Source organism: Pseudophryne corroboree, chromosome 8 (genome assembly GCF_028390025.1).
Source record: "Pseudophryne corroboree isolate aPseCor3 chromosome 8, aPseCor3.hap2, whole genome shotgun sequence".
Lineage (NCBI taxonomy): Eukaryota > Metazoa > Chordata > Amphibia > Anura > Myobatrachidae > Pseudophryne > Pseudophryne corroboree.
Window position 1 is genome coordinate 484,883,476 of NC_086451.1, and position 6,000 is coordinate 484,889,475.

The window sequence follows — 6,000 nt, forward strand, 5'->3', positions numbered from 1 at the left end:
CTCTGTGTCGGCACTGGCAGTCGCTCGTCCATAATTGTATACCTACCTGTGGTGGTTTTTTTTTTCTATCTTCTTCATACTAGTAGTTTAGGAGTCTGCAGTGCTGACAGTGTCCAGCAGGTCCGTCATTATATAATATATACCTGTCCTGCAGTAGTGATATATATATATTTTTTATATCATTATCATCCAGTCTATACTAGCAGACGCAGTACGGTAGTCCATGGCTGTAGCTACCTCTGTGTCGGCACTGGCAGTCGCTCGTCCATAATTGTATACCTACCTGTGGTGGGTTTTTTTTTCCTATCTTCTTCATACTAGTAGTTTAGGAGTCTGCAGTGCTGACAGTGTCCAGCAGGTCCGTCATTATACAATATATACCTGTCCTGCAGTAGTGATATATATATATTTTTTATATCATTATCATCCAGTCTATACTAGCAGACGCAGTACGGTAGTCCACGGCTGTAGCTACCTCTGTGTCGGCAGTCGCTCGTCCATAATTGTATACCTACCTGTGGTGGTTTTTTTTTCTATCTTCTTCATACTAGTAGTTTAGGAGTCTGCAGTGCTGACAGTGTCCAGCAGGTCCGTCATTATACAATATATACCTGTCCTGCAGTAGTGATATATATATATTTTTTATATCATTATCATCCAGTCTATACTAGCAGACGCAGTACGGTAGTCCACGGCTGTAGCTACCTCTGTGTCGGCAGTCGCTCGTCCATAATTGTATACCTACCTGTGGTGGTTTTTTTTTTTCTATCTTCTTCATACTAGTAGTTTAGGAGTCTGCAGTGCTGACAGTGTCCAGCAGGTCCGTCATTATACAATATATACCTGTCCTGCAGTAGTGATATATATATATTTTTTATATCATTATCATCCAGTCTATACTAGCAGACGCAGTACGGTAGTCCACGGCTGTAGCTACCTCTGTGTCGGCAGTCGCTCGTCATCCATAAGTATACTAGTATCCATCCATCTCCATTGTTTACCTGAGGTGCCTTTTAGTTGTGCCTATTAAAATATGGAGAACAAAAATGTTGAGGTTCCAAAAATAGGGAAAGATCAAGATCCACTTCCACCTCGTGCTGAAGCTGCTGCCACTAGTCATGGCCGAGACGATGAAATGCCATCAACGTCGTCTGCCAAGGCCGATGCCCAATGTCATAGTACAGAGCATGTAAAATCCAAAACACCAAATATCAGTAAAAAAAGGACTCAAAAATCTAAAATAAAATCGTCGGAGGAGAAGCGTAAACTTGCCAATATGCCATTTACCACACGGAGTGGCAAGGAACGGCTGAGGCTCTGGCCTATGTTCATGGCTAGTGGTTCAGCTTCACATGAGGATGGAAGCACTCAGCCTCTCGCTAGAAAAATGAAAAGACTTAAGCTGGCAAAAGCACAGCAAAGAACTGTGCGTTCTTCGAAATCACAAATCCACAAGGAGAGTCCAATTGTGTCGGTTGCGATGCCTGACCTTCCCAACACTGGACGTGAAGAGTAGAGATGAGCGGGTTCGGTTTCTCTGAATCCGAACCCGCACGAACTTCATGTTTTTTTCCACGGGTCCGAGCGACTTGGATCTTCCCGCCTTGCTCGGTTAACCCGAGCGCGCCCGAACGTCATCATGACGCTGTCGGATTCTCGCGAGACTCGGATTCTATATAAGGAGCCGCGCGTCGCCGCCATTTTCACACGTGCATTGAGATTGATAGGGAGAGGACGTGGCTGGCGTCCTCTCCATTTAGATTAGGAGAGAGAGAGAGAGATTGACCTGAGGCTGATACTGTAGAAGAGAGTGCAGAGTTTAGTGACTGACCACAGTGACCACCAGCAGTGCAGTTGTTTTATTTAATATATCCGTTCTCTGCCTGAAAAAAACGGTACACACAGTGACTCAGTCACATACCATATCTGTGTGCACTGCTCAGCCCAGTGTGCTGCATGCCTGCATCATCTATGTATATATTATATATCTGACTGTGCTCAGCTCACACAGCTTATAATTGTGGGGGAGACTGGGGAGCACTGCAGTGCCAGTTATAGGTTATAGCAGGAGCCAGGAGTACAAGACAGTCACATACCATATCTGTGTGCACTGCTCAGCCCAGTGTGCTGCATCATCTATGTATATATATTATATATCTGACTGTGCTCAGCTCACACAGCTTATAATTGTGGGGGAGACTGGGGAGCACTGCAGTGCCAGTTATAGGTTATAGCAGGAGCCAGGAGTACATATTATATTAAAATTAAACAGTGCACACTTTTGCTGCAGGAGTGCCACTGCCAGTGTGACTGACCAGTGACCTGACCACACTGACCACCAGTATAGTTAGTAGTATACTATATTGTGATTGCCTGAAAAAGTTAAACACTCGTCGTGTGACTTCACTTGTGTGGTGTTTTTTTTTTTATTCTATAAAAAACTCATTCTGCTGACAGACAGTGTCCAGCAGGTCCGTCATTATATAATATATATACCTGTCCGGCTGCAGTAGTGATATATATATATTTTTTATATCATTATTTATCATCCAGTCGCAGCAGACACAGTACGGTAGTTCACGGCTGTAGCTACCTCTGTGTCGGCACTCGGCAGTCCATCCATAATTGTATACCACCTACCCGTGGTTTTTTTTTCTTTCTTCTTTATACATACATACTACTACATCTCTTTATCAACCAGTCTATATTAGCAGCAGACACAGTACAGTACGGTAGTTCACGGCTGTGGCTACCTCTGTGTCGGCACTCGGCAGTCCGTCCATAATTGTATACCACCTAACCGTGGTTTTTTTTTCTTTCTTCTTTATACATACATACTACGACATCTCTTTATCAACCAGTCTATATTAGCAGCAGACACAGTACAGTACGGTAGTTCACGGCTGTGGCTACCTCTGTGTCGGCACTCGGCAGTCCGTCCATAATTGTATACCACCTAACCGTGGTTTTTTTTTCTTTCTTCTTCATACATACATACTACGACATCTCTTTATCAACCAGTCTATATTAGCAGCAGACACAGTACAGTACGGTAGTTCACGGCTGTGGCTACCTCTGTGTCGGCACTCGGCAGTCCGTCCATAATTGTATACCACCTAACCGTGGTTTTTTTTTCTTTCTTCTTTATACATACATACTACGACATCTCTTTATCAACCAGTCTATATTAGCAGCAGACACAGTACAGTACGGTAGTTCACGGCTGTGGCTACCTCTGTGTCGGCACTCGGCAGTCCGTCCATAATTGTATACCACCTAACCGTGTTTTTTTTTTCTTTCTTCTTCATACATACATACTACGACATCTCTTTATCAACCAGTCTATATTAGCAGCAGACACAGTACAGTACGGTAGTTCACGGCTGTGGCTACCTCTGTGTCGGCACTCGGCAGTCCGTCCATAATTGTATACCACCTACCCGTGGTTTTTTTTTCTTTCTTCTTTATACATACATACTACTACATCTCTTTATCAACCAGTCTATATTAGCAGCAGACACAGTACAGTACGGTAGTTCACGGCTGTGGCTACCTCTGTGTCGGCACTCGGCAGTCCGTCCATAATTGTATACCACCTACCCGTGGTTTTTTTTTCTTTCTTCTTCATACATACATACTACGACATCTCTTTATCAACCAGTCTATATTAGCAGCAGACACAGTACAGTACGGTAGTTCACGGCTGTGGCTACCTCTGTGTCGGCACTCGGCAGTCCGTCCATAATTGTATACCACCTAACCGTGGTTTTTTTTCTTTCTTCTTCATACATACATACTACGACATCTCTTTATCAACCAGTCTATATTAGCAGCAGACACAGTACGGTAGTTCACGGCTGTAGCTACCTCTGTGTCGGCACTCGGCAGTCCGTCCATAATTGTATACTAGTATCCATCCATCTCCATTGTTTACCTGAGGTGCCTTTTAGTTGTGCCTATTAAAATATGGAGAACAAAAATGTTGAGGTTCCAAAATTAGGGAAAGATCAAGATCCACTTCCACCTCGTGCTGAAGCTGCTGCCACTAGTCATGGCCGAGACGATGAAATGCCAGCAACGTCGTCTGCCAAGGCCGATGCCCAATGTCATAGTACAGAGCATGTCAAATCCAAAACACCAAATATCAGTAAAAAAAGGACTCCAAAACCTAAAATAAAATTGTCGGAGGAGAAGCGTAAACTTGCCAATATGCCATTTACCACACGGAGTGGCAAGGAACGGCTGAGGCCCTGGCCTATGTTCATGGCTAGTGGTTCAGCTTCACATGAGGATGGAGGCACTCAGCCTCTCGCTAGAAAAATGAAAAGACTCAAGCTGGCAAAAGCAGTAGCACCGCAAAGAACTGTGCGTTCTTCGAAATCCCAAATCCACAAGGAGAGTCCAATTGTGTCGGTTGCGATGCCTGACCTTCCCAACACTGGACGTGAAGAGCATGCGCCTTCCACCATTTGCACGCCCCCTGCAAGTGCTGGAAGGAGCACCCGCAGTCCAGTTCCTGATAGTCAGATTGAAGATGTCAGTGTTGAAGTACACCAGGATGAGGAGGATATGGGTGTTGCTGGCGCTGGGGAGGAAATTGACCAGGAGGATTCTGATGGTGAGGTGGTTTGTTTAAGTCAGGCACCCGGGGAGACACCTGTTGTCTGTGGGAGGAATATGGCCGTTGACATGCCTGGTGAAAATACCAAAAAAATCAGCTCTTCGGTGTGGAACTATTTCAACAGAAATGCGGACAACAGGTGTCAAGCCGTGTGTTCCCTTTGTCAAGCTGTAATAAGTAGGGGTAAGGACGTTAACCACCTCGGAACATCCTCCCTTATACGTCACCTGCAGCGCATTCATAATAAGTCAGTGACAAGTTCAAAAACTTTGGGTGACAGCGGAAGCAGTCCACTGACCAGTAAATCCCTTCCTCTTGTAACCAAGCTCACGCAAACCACCCCACCAACTCCCTCAGTGTCAATTTCCATCTTCCCCAGGAATGCCAATAGTCCTGCAGGCAATGTCACTGGCAATTCTGACGAGTCCTCTCCTGCCTGGGATTCCTCCGATGCATCCTTGCGTGTAACGCCTACTGCTGCTGGCGCTGCTGTTGTTGCAGCTGGGAGTCGATGGTCATCCCAGAGGGGAAGTCGTAAGCCCACTTGTACTACTTCCAGTAAGCAATTGACTGTTCAACAGTCCTTTGCGAGGAAGATGAAATATCACAGCAGTCATCCTGCTGCAAAGCGGATAACTGAGGCCTTGACAACTATGTTGGTGTTAGACGTGCGTCCGGTATCCGCCGTTAGTTCACAGGGAACTAGACAATTTATTGAGGCAGTGTGCCCCCGTTACCAAATACCATCTAGGTTCCACTTCTCTAGGCAGGCGATACCGAGAATGTACACGGACGTCAGAAAAAGACTCACCAGTGTCCTAAAAAATGCAGTTGTACCCAATGTCCACTTAACCACGGACATGTGGACAAGTGGAGCAGGGCAGGGTCAGGACTATATGACTGTGACAGCCCACTGGGTAGATGTATGGACTCCCGCCGCAAGAACAGCAGCGGCGGCACCAGTAGCAGCATCTCGCAAACGCCAACTCTTTCCTAGGCAGGCTACGCTTTGTATCACCGGTTTCCAGAATACGCACACAGCTGAAAACCTCTTACGGCAACTGAGGAAGATCATCGCGGAATGGCTTACCCCAATTGGACTCTCCTGTGGATTTGTGGCATCGGACAACGCCAGCAATATTGTGTGTGCATTAAATATGGGCAAATTCCAGCACGTCCCATGTTTTGCACATACCTTGAATTTGGTGGTGCAGAATTATTTAAAAAACGACAGGGGCGTGCAAGAGATGCTGTCGGTGGCCAGAAAAATTGCGGGACACTTTCGGCGTACAGGCACCACGTACAGAAGACTGGAGCACCACCAAAAACTACTGAACCTGCCCTGCCATCATCTGAAGCAAGAAGTGGTAACGAGGTGG